The following is a 12,246-nucleotide window of genomic DNA, read 5'->3' on the forward strand; positions in this document are numbered from 1 at the left end:
ACTCTGGACCAAAGAATATAATACTCACTAGGAGAAGAACGCTAACTCCATACAAAAAAATGTCCCTTTCAAAAGTTCGTTTATACTAGTGGCGCTCTCTTTGTATCTCAGTACTAAAATTGACAACCGGTTTAGCCTGGCGGGTTTTGGTAGGTAGTGATCCAGTTCTAGCTAGTGGTTCTGGGTTCGAATCCCGGCGACGGAATTTCTTTTTGTATTTTTTCATTTTTGTTTTTTTAGGGTGAGGTTTTCAAATTAGTATTTACCAAAAAAGAAAAATATTGTGCCACATATTAATCAAAATCACAGGCATCTTTTGTCCTAAGAGATAATAATATCTATATTTTGAAGTTTTTTCAATATAAAAGGTAACAATACAGTTTATTATCAAGTTATAAATATTTTTATTCCTATATATTAGGATCAAAAGAGCTTAATTCGTTCGAAAAACATACAATAGGCAGGAAAAAAGTCATTTTCTATACAAATTTATGTATCGGACGGGGCTTGTTGAACTAATTGTGACACTTCCATATAATATTACATACCTATATGAATTTTATTCAATGAGACAGGTCGGTAATTTCGGTTCATTATTGATGTGGGTACCAAATAGTTAACCTATCCTGTGCGTGTGATTATTATCTTTTGATTTTTTAAGGCGTTATTTATGTTTAGGTCGCCTATTTTTAGCACATGTTTTAATTCCCAGATTACCTTCATAACAATAAATAGAAGTCATTAAAATATTCATGATAAAAACAATTTTATATATATACATATACTATTTATTGCATTTAATATAGCTTTTTATATATCTAAAACATGATCTTTGGCACATCTGATTTTACTCCACAATTGCAATTAGTGTAAATTTTAATCATATCACATATATCATGAATATATGACAGACAAAGTTGTTATTACATCTATCCGATTGTCGGACACTTTCTGCTCCACAGCTCAGTGCAGCGGTCTTGTTGATGGTCACCGGGAAACTACAAATAGTCGGAATTATGTGGCGGATCCGTGCCTTTTGATTTTGAGCTTTTCCAAGGAAATGATATGACGGCCAAGGATTATTTTTCACGTTCACCCTCTAAAACAAAACAGTCACATTTTAAACAACACTATAACCTATGTCCCTAATTACTAACCTTGCTAAGAGCTACCAGAGTTCTAAATTGCCAGCTAAAACAATGTTAAATTTTGCATCTATGATGAATTTTGATTGTAATATTGGATGCGATAGGGCGTCCGTAGGACTTCAGAGGGTGGTAAGATTAAATTTATGTATTTGAATTTGGCAATAGTACACTTATTTTATTTATAGATTAAAATATTTCTTACCTTGAATTAATTGTTGTTTCTTAGTTTAGTACAATGGATTAAACTTTAACCGAGTCTGAGCGGAGATACTGTGCGGTGGATTTTTAAGTTTAAAAATTAATCAATAAATCTATTTCAAGAACATAAATCGTTATTTAATCATTTTATATGAAAACAGATAGTCTTGAAAATGAAAATAGTTTTGCGTCAATGACTTTGACAGCATGAGTCCGGTTAATGCACAGCCAAATAATGTACATCCCAATAATTGGCGACCACTTTTTTGGACGCCAATTATCGGGCTGTACATTATTGCCCTGTACAAACAGTGGCTTCGTATTATTGGCCCGGACCGAGCTTGTACAGCCTGATAACGCACAACCCAATAATACACGACCCTATAATGCGAATCCATTTAGTGGACGCCGAATATTGGTCGCACATTATTGGCCCGTACCGAGAATGCTCGACCCGGGATTGCTCATCCCAAGAATGTACAGCCCAATAATTGGCGTCCACTTTTCGCTACAAACCACAGATTATAAATATTTGACACATAGAGTGATATTCTAGGGATGGGGCGACGATTTTTAAGTTTACGATTCAATAATGTTGCCATGCGCAAAAAATAAGCAGATAATGGTAAAATCAGCCCAGACGGGAACAAGTTTTCGTCAATCTAATTAAATTTTCCGATCAATGAGACGTAGTTTTATTAAAGTGACAGATAAGTGCCTGCAATCTGCAAACTTACGATTTTCGCGTTTAGGTATAGCCCTGGTGGTGTGGAAGTGACCAATATTATTGATGAAGCGCCAATTACATCCACACTTCGATATCTTCACGAAATGTCCCCATTTCGGGCCTGATAAGCGTTTTCTTTTCACGGAATATCAGCACATCGTTAACAATATTTGAAAAGTAAAAAGTACTTTGTCTCTAGTTGTATGTTCAATATTTGTTATTTTGCAAATGAACCATATTTTTACATTTCAAATATTATATTTAAATTAAGTTTCTTTTCTCTACTACCTAAAGGTTATCTGGAAGAGATCGCTCTGTAGCGATAAGCCGCCTGTTGTTTACCTCTATCTATGTATTATATGTGTTTCCATTAACATTTTTTCAGAGGTTGTGCAATAAAGAGGATTTGTATATTGTAAACGATGTGCTTATATTTCATGAAAAGGAAAATTATTATTTCTCGGGCCCGAAATCGGGTCTGATATCAGGCCTGATAAGGTGTGGACGTAATTGGCACTTGATATGAAGATGCGGAAAGCATCAATTACATCCACACTTCCCGATTTCGGACCCGAAATCAGTCCCGATTTCATGTCTGATAATCGTTTTCGTTAAAAAAATACTTTGTCTCTAATTGCCAAAATTGTGAAATGTTTCATATTTTTTGCAATGAACCATTTTTTACATTTAAAATAATGTAAACGATGTGCTAATATTTATTTGGTGAAACGGCAAAATACTCTTTCTCGGGCCCGAAATCGGGTCTGATATCAGGGGGCTTAGCGCGAAAATAGAAATTCGCAAAATGGGGGTCTTTCTTTTTTACTCCAACTAAGACGTAACTAGAGTGACAGAGAAAAATGCCTGCAATTGACTTACTTCGATGTACGCGGTTATAGCCCAGGTCTGATAAAGTGTGGATGTAATTGGCACTTATATACAATCAAAAGTGATCAAGTGAAGATACTTTTGAATAATGAATGCTTAGAGATGGTAGATAAAGCACTGTTTCTTGGTTTAATTTAATTTATTTATTTCAAAAGACAACAATGGTCCATAATGGTTAGTAACATTTAAGGTTTAAAACTAAGTGTTAGTACATTGGACATAAATCTACAATGGAGTCCTCATATAAGAACGCTAGCAAAGAAACTAAGTTCGGCCGCTTACACCATTAGGAAAATCAGGCAATTGACCAATGTTGAGACAGCTCGCCTTGTCTATTATATATATTTTCATAGTGTAATGTCATATGGTATTCTGGTTTGGGGCAGAGCAGCTGACATACAAACTATATTTGTCTTACAATAGAGAGCCATTCGTAACTTAATAGCACGTGAATCATTAAGAGAACTTTTCAAAGAAATTAATATTTTAACTGTAGCTTCCCAATACATCTATGATTGTATTATTTATGTTGTTAAGAACCTAGACTCCTTCACTAAGAATTTAGATGTTCATAACTATAACACTAGAAATAAAAATAAGCTTTCTATCATAAAGTTTCGTGTCCGCTAAGTACAAAAGTCATTCGTTGGGCAATGCATTCATTTTTATAACAAGTTACCTGACGATGCTTTAAGATTACCTTTGCCAGCTCTTAAGAATTAGGTACTTAAAGAAGTCATTGATGTTGAAGGCTTATTACAGAGTCGAGGACTACTTGACAGACAAACATGCATGGTCCAAACCAGAAACTGTAAAAACAAGTAGCAATTAAAATCATTGTACTGTGTGTATATGTAAAATCATTGTATAGGTGACACAGCTCAGGTAAGAAAGCACATCAAATACTTTTTGTAGGTATAGCAATCTGTCAGACTTATATAATGTATATTCTCATTATTGGAGCCAAAATATGCTCCGCCCATACCTGTGCATGCGGCAAGGACGTGGACCGGCTAGGCCGACATGGCCTCTCATGCACCAAAAGCGCCGGCCGATTATATCGCCACGGCACTATTAATGATCTGATTCGGCGGTCGCTTGCTACCGTCTCTGTGCCTGCTACTTTAGAACCCACAGGCATGGCGAGAGACGATGGCAAGCGACCGGATGGAGCCACATTGGTGCCGTGGAGACTGGGTAGGCCTTTGGTGTGGGACGCCACATGCGTAGACACCTTTGCGCTGTCCCACATCCAGGCTACCCGCGCACAAGCCGTCGCTGCTGCCGACCAGGCCCAACTACTCAAGCGCCGCAAATACTCATCTTTACTGCAAGATTATGAGTTTGCGGCGCTTGCAGTGGAGACAATGGGACCTTGGTCGGCGGACATGAAAACATTCATGGGGGCCCTGTCGGCACGGCTGATCGACGCCACTGGAGACCATAGGGCTGGCGCTCTCCCAGCGTATATCCCTGGCAATACAGAGAGGTAACGCGGAGGTAGCGTTATGGGATCTTTGCCGCAGGCGGAGGCTTTAGAAGGGGTATTCTTTTTATAACTAATTTGTTCATTAGTATATCTTTTACTTTTAGTTTTATTTAATATTAGTTTAATTTTTAAGTAGTTTTATTTTATGGCTAGTTTAGTTTTAATTTTATACCCTGTGATTAAGGCATTTAATACCTAATATAAGTTTTTATCTGATTATTACTAGTGGCATTAATAGATATAAAACACTAAAAAAATATGATCTATCGAGCAGTCATTAAAGTGATTTTATTCTCATTTCTTTATTAATTTCATTTTCTTTTTCTTTTATAAGAATTCGATATGTTTTCTGAAAGAGCTACGTATTTGTATGATTTTATATGACATACATATATTATATTCTTTTATCAATTTTCTATAAAGAAAAGTAGCTACTGTATCATGCAATTACGCATGATTTCTATAGTAATCTAAATTGTATTTTATTTTTCTTATTTAATGCATGTCAATTATAAGATGTAATGTTTTGAAAAGATGTGTCCCGCCGAGTTTCTTGCCGGTCCATATTGGGATACCCTCCTCCAATTGAGGGGGGATTTAAATCTTCTCGGGTCAGAGATGTAGGGCTAGAGCCGGTGTAGCTTTATTTGACGTTCATAAGTGCATTGTAATATGCCTACTTGAATAATAAACTATCTTTATCTTTATCTGAAAAACTTGGAGGTGTCGCCGATCTAAAAGTACTTTCATTTTTTTTTGTATCGCAGTGTGTTCTATAATAAAATTGATGTCGTATAATTGCCTTTACTATATGCATAATATATGTGACGCACGTCAAAATCGGCTCGCTAGAAAAAAAAAATTGAATAAAGATCTTTTTTTTTTTTACCAAAATCTATAACATTTGGGGGGCTGATATTTTGCATACTTGCTACTAATATAAAGCCATATCATCAAAAAAAAATTACAAGCCAAAACTCGCTGGGGGCAGATTCACTTAGCTTATCCAGGCATGGCCTTTCATCTAAATCGGTCCAGCGGTTATTGTTTCGCCATACAAACTTCCCCCTACTTTTCACACTCTCAAAAGATGATTTTGGTTATAAAAACTATCCTATAGCGCCAATTTATAGGGCCTGTACCCCTAGTGTAAATTTATTCGATGGCGTAACGTGACGTACGCGTTTACGTTAAGTCTCATTTTGTATGGGATTTTGAGAATCCAAAACGTTCCGCTTGGCGCGCTGTTTCTAAATCCCATACGAAATGCTCCAGTCATGGAATGTAAGGCACTATTAACTTTCAAACTAACAAATATCAATGAAAAATGTAACTTAAGCAGCTCTTTGGCTCTTGTTTATGGAAAAATGTTGGCAGCGATTAAAAACTGATGGTAAATACTTGTTTTACAGAATTTGTCTATACCATCCCATTACTGATGCTTGTTCCATTATAGGGGTGTTTACTATATCGGGCGTTTACTCAGTTGGTACTGGTTAATAAAACTCATCTCTCACAAAGGAATTTGAGATTAATTTGGAAAAGTTAACAAAAATAAGAAGTTAATCCACTATGCTTTCTTCGACATCCGCTTTATTTGTCACTTGATCACTTCCCTTCGATGTCATTATATGCGTATTCTACTGTAGGTATAAACAAACTAGTATTTTACCTCAAAACTAGTTTTTTACTTAATAAAAATTAGAAATTAGAATAATCACTGCACTTACCTATACCTACTTAGCATATGAATGTAAGTTCGAAGAAATCTTTAGATCTACAGAGACAATAAATTCTAGTCTAGTATTGTAGTAGATTTAGTCTACCTTAAAGACGCCTTGTAATGGTACAGTCAGCGTCAAATACTTCGTAGCAGTCAAAGTAGCCAAATAGTTCGGTACACCATATTTTTAGTATGGTGTACCGAACTATTTGGCCACTTTGACTGCTACGAAGTATTTGTTTGACGCTGACTGTACTATCAAAAACCGCCCAAGTGAGAGTCGGACTCGCGCACGAAGGGCTCCGTACCATTACCTACGCAAAAAACGGCAAATAAAATCACGCGTTAGTTGTTTGGGAACCCCACTTTAATTATTTTTTTTTTTCTGTTTTTAGTATTGGTTGTTATAGCGGCAACAGAAATACATAATCTGAGGATATTTCAACTATCACGGTTCATGAGATACAGCTAGGGTCACAGACGGACAGACAGACGGACTGTGGAGTCTTAGTAATAGGGTCCAGTGGTTACCGTTTGGGTACGGAACCCTAAAAACTAGTCCTTTAGGGTTATAATCGCCCAAATCTACAAAATCCGCAATTTTCGCGATTTTTAGGGTTCCGTTTTTGTACCTTAAAAGGAAAAAACGTAACCCCCCATCCGATTCATAACTCTAACATCCGATTACTCCGGAACAACTGGACTTTGGTACACGTACAGTCGTACACGTATGTAGCTTGGTGACCCAAAGACCGACATGCACCTTCAAGAAAAGAGCGTACTCCCATCTTAAATGCCGGCAACGCACTTGCAACCCCTCTGGTGTTGCAGGTGTCCATGGGCGGCGGTAATCGCTTACCATCAGGTAATCCGTCTGCTCGTTTGGCTCCTGTATCATAAAAAAAAATATCACACGGGCGGTGACCCCGAGTCGTCTTATAAGCTCAGGGGGCCTACCGCGAAAACCGAAATTCGCAAATTGCGGGGATCTTTCTCTTTTACTCTCACTATGACGTAATTAGAGTGACAGAGAAAAATGCCCGCAATTGACGAACTTCGATTGTCGCGGTTAAAGCCCAGTCTATAGGGGTAGGTCTGAATTGGGGGCAAGTTTAAATAAATTAGTAATACAAAAAATTTAAATTTGCAATAGTTATTTGTACAATAAGAGAGCAAAGTTTGATATTTCTTCGAGTGCTTGTTTTGAGTCCCGTGCAAGCGAAAGATTCTATAATATAATCTAATTTAGAATATTGAGCGTAGTAAGGGACTCAAAAGCGCACGAGATGTAAATAACTTTGATCTCGTGTAGTACACAAAAATTTTCACGTCAGTCAGCCATCAAAAAATACTACCTGAAAAAATGTAATCCGGACGGATCATTATTTAACTCATGTTTTCTGAAGGTATTCTAACAATTAACTTTAATTACCACAATAAAACAAAACGAAAGAAATTTCAATAAAATAATACGAAAATAATGAATTAACGAACATCAATTGACAGTACAATTGACAACTTTTTTTGTAAAAAAAAAACTTTGTAAGATACGGTCCGAATTGCGGATACTACTATTTGTCAACTATAGTAGAGATCGTTAATAGTATATTACGATACAAGTGCGAAAAATAGGAAATTCAAAACGAGTGGCGATAAATTAAAACACGACCGAAGGGAGTGTTTTAAATCGACACGAGTTGCGAATTACCTATTCGCACATGTATCGTACAACGTTTTACAGTACATATGGTCCTTTAAATGCTCGACACAGTAACGTAAATATGCTTATTTTTGCACTAGTGCTATAAAGTAGCACCATATGTACTGTAAAAGTAGTTAAGTAGGATTATTTACTGCATAACAATTGCGTAAATTTGTATAAGTTCATTGTTTTGATTGTATAATAAAATACGTAAAATATGGCGTTTTTATTAAATTTTAAACTTTTATTTCTTTAATTAGTTATTATATATACGAATGGAGACTCGTAGGGTGTTTTGGAACGATGCGGTCTGACTTATTTTGGGGGTCTATTATAAACCGTCGTAAAAGAAGTGTTTAAAAGTAAAATGCCAATAAAGCTGAAAAGGAAAGTTATGAACACATGTATAATTCCATGTTTAATATATGCAAGTCAAACGTGGAAATTCACCAAAAAAATCCAGAATCTAATAACTACATGTCAAAGAGGTATGGAACGTAGCATGTTAAACTTGAAAAAAAATCAAAAGATACGACACACAAGGATAAGAACAGCGATTAAAACAATATAGATGCTCTCAACCAAGCTCAAAAGTTGAAATGGCGATGGGCCGGACATGTGGCACGACTAAAGACCGCAGATGGACTAAAATCGTCACATTATGGAAAGGCCTTAAGGCAAGCGACGCAGTGGAAGACCACACTCACGCTGGGACGAGGACATCATAAAAATAGCTGGACCAAACTGGCATCAGACCGATAAAAATGGCAAATTTGGAAGAGGCCTTCACCTGAGAGGGGTTCCTGTTACATATCTACAAATTATTTAGAAAATAACTAACAATTCCAAAACTAGTATGTAAGCAAAAAAAAACAAAAAATGATTTACTAACCATCATAAAATAAGAAACAAATAATTGTACTAATTTAGCGGGAAATAAAAGGCTTTATATTTTATTTTATTATTTATATTATAAACCGTCAATATACCGTTGAATTACGTATGCACTTTTTTTGTCTCTTTCTTTTTGCTAATGACGTGAAAGGGACAATAGAATCCGAATATTTCGAACTTGTATTAGGCAATCTTGAAATGACATTCGAATCTAAAGGTCACTTGAATGTTATTTTGTCTCACTAAGTGAGCAAAATGCGATTTTGCTCACTTTTTTTTAAGCAGCAAATTACCCTTGTTCGAGCTGCTGACGTGAAAACTTTAGTGTATTACATATGAAATGAAAGAGCTCATTGTGAAAAAAAATTTTTTTTATAATTTTGGAATATACAGTTTAGTATTAGAAGTTATTCAAGAAAATAGGCATAAAAATTACCATTAACCCCCCCCCCCCCACCGTTACTTTGATATTAATTCTCGAGTAATTGTGGAGAATTCTAATGCCCTAATTTACAAAGCTATTGATACATAATAGACAAACCATACGGAAACTTGGCTTTATTCAGCTAAAAATACAGCGTATATAGTAATGACAGAAACAGACATCAATGTAATAATCACTCCATGGAAACGACCATAGAGATACACATCATTCACCCCCTCCTAAGATGTCTGGTAGTCCTCCAGGTAGGTCGGCGGCCGCCGCTCACGCGTCGAACGCCGAACTTCGACTTGAGGTGTGCCTGGTGGTCTCGGCTCTTGTACTGCTGACGGCTCTCTATTATTGACAGACGCAGGCGGTTCTTCTGCCACAACTTCAGATGGCTCGTCCTCAGCCTCAGGCACATCGTCAGTGTCATCAGAGGATATGGAAAAATATTCATCATCTGAGGGGATTGGTGCCAGATGTCTATTTGATATGGTACCCTCTCTTCCATCAGCGTACCTAACGTAGGAGTAATTTGGGTTACTTTGCAGGAGGTGACCTTCTTCCACAGCTGGATCATATTTTGAATTTCGCACGCTCCTTTTTATTAGAATAGGTCCTGGGGTGGTAAGCCAAGCTGGCAATGATACCCCGTTAGGACTCCTTCGAGGGTGACTGAACATTCTCTCATGAGGGGTAGCATTAGTAGCTGTGCACAACAATGACCGTATAGAGTGTAAGCTTAGAGGGAGGACCCTTTCCCATTCGGCTATTTCTAGGCCTTTTGTTTTCAAACTCAACTGAATGGTTCTCCATAAGGTGAAATTTAGGTGCTCAACCTGACCGTTGCCTTGGGGGTTATACGGAGTGGTGCGGCTGCAAGCTATTCCAAGAGAGACGAGGTATTGGGTAAGTTCTCTAGACATAAAGGACATTCCTCTGTCCGAGTGTATATACATAGGTGTTCCAAATATATAAAATACTTCATTTAGACATTTGATAACAGTGTTTGACGTCATATCTTTGCACGCAAAAGCAAAAGGGAAACGGCTATACTCGTCTATGATAGTGAGTATATATTTATTTTGCGACTTCGATGGAAGTGGCCCCTTAAAATCAATATTCAGTCGCTCCAGAGGAGCCGTTGCTTTTATGAGCTGTCCACTTGTTGATGCATATCGGGGTTTTATTTCAGCGCAAACTCTGCAGTTGGCAGTCATTTGACGAATGTCATTTAGAGAATAAGGTAAGTTTTTCGATCGCACCCAATGATTCATACGGACAATCCCGGGATGACAGAGGTTGTCATGTAAAGTTTTTAAGTTGTCAATATTCATATGCGCACATACTCTGGTTAACGCATCAGCGACTGTATTTTCTTTGCCAGGACGATATACTATGTCATACTTAAAACAAGACAATTCTAACCTCCATCGTTCAATTTTCTCGTTTTTAATCTTGCTTGAATGGATTTGGTTAAACATGAACGCTACCGACTGTTGATCTGTTATTAAGAGAAAGTGCCTTCCAATGAGATAATGGCGCCATCTACGCAATGCTTCAACTATGGCGGCAGCTTCTTTTTCAATAGAAGACTGTTTCTTTTCCGAGTCGTTCAAGGATCGCGAAAAATACGCTACAGGTTGGCCATTTTGAGAAAGAGACGCGGCTAGTGCATTTTCAGAAGCATCAGTTTCTACAGTAAATATAGCGTCTTCGCTAACAGCAGACAAAGAAGCCTTTGCTATGTCTGTCTTTATTTCTTTAAAAGAACTCATTGCAATTTCAGAAAGTGGAAATGTATTTGTTGAAAGTAATGGCTTAATCTTTTCTGAAAAATTGTATATCCATCTGGAATAATGGGCGAAAAGTCCTAAGACTCTTTTTAACGCTGCCGCGCTTTCTGGCGCTGGTAAATCAAGCAGTGGTTTTAGTCGGTTTTCATCGGGTTGAATCGTATTATTCTTTATAGTGTAACCAAGTAGGTTAATTGTTTCCTTACCAAATACACATTTGTTTTCGTTTAGTGTCAGATTGTATTTGGATGCAGCATCCTTAAATTTTGACAGATTGGCATCATGCTCTTCTTTCGTTTTTCCACATACAGTGACATCATCTAAATATGCAAACGTACCAGTTAAATGATCTTTCTCTATGATGTAGTTCAGAGTACGCTGGAAAGCCGCTACACCGTTTGTGACCCCGAACGGTACCCTGGTAAATTGATACAATTTTCCATTGGCTTCAAACGCAGTGTATATTCGTTCTTTTTGGAGAATGGGTACTTGATGATACGCACTTTTTAAGTCAATTTGACTGAAGTAATTGTATTGGGCTGCTTTTGCGACAATTGTTTCTATTTTTGGCAATGGGAATGCATCTAATTCGGTATATTTATTAATCGTTTGAGAATAATCGATTACCATTCTCTTTTTATGTAGACCTCCACCCGCAATAAGAACTTGAGCTCGCCAGGGAGACACGCTGGGTTCGATGATACCGTCTTCGAGTAGCTTAGAAATTTCAGTTTGTATGAATTGCTCGTCCTCGTCACTATGGCGCCGGGACCGGACCGCTATTGGCTTCGTGTGGGGAGAAAGATTAGTAAACAAGGATGCCGGCGGAACTGACGCTTCCATGACATTACAGATTCGTAGCGGTTCCTGCGGTCCTCCAAACTTCACTTCTACAGAAGAGTGATTTTTCAGAATATCGTGACCGATAATTGCATCTGCGCATAGGTTATTGGCGACCATAAGAGATTGTTCTTTGTATTGATGCTTCTCAATGTGAATATTGACGCAACAAGTGCCTTGAACGTGGAAAACGTGACTAAGTTCTGCCATAGTAATAGTAAAATGACAAGGCTTTACTTTTAAATTGAGTATCTCAGCCAGACTTCTATTAATAAAACTTAAAGAACTTCCAGTGTCTATCAAAGCTTCAGCTTTAAATCCGTTAATTGTCATTGGTGTGGTAGCTTTTCTTAGACTACTTGGAGAAGCGGCGGAGATGGCGGACAGAGTGCCATCGCGTTGAACATCATCCGT

Source organism: Cydia pomonella, chromosome 10 (genome assembly GCF_033807575.1).
Source record: "Cydia pomonella isolate Wapato2018A chromosome 10, ilCydPomo1, whole genome shotgun sequence".
Classification (NCBI taxonomy): Eukaryota; Metazoa; Arthropoda; class Insecta; order Lepidoptera; family Tortricidae; genus Cydia; species Cydia pomonella.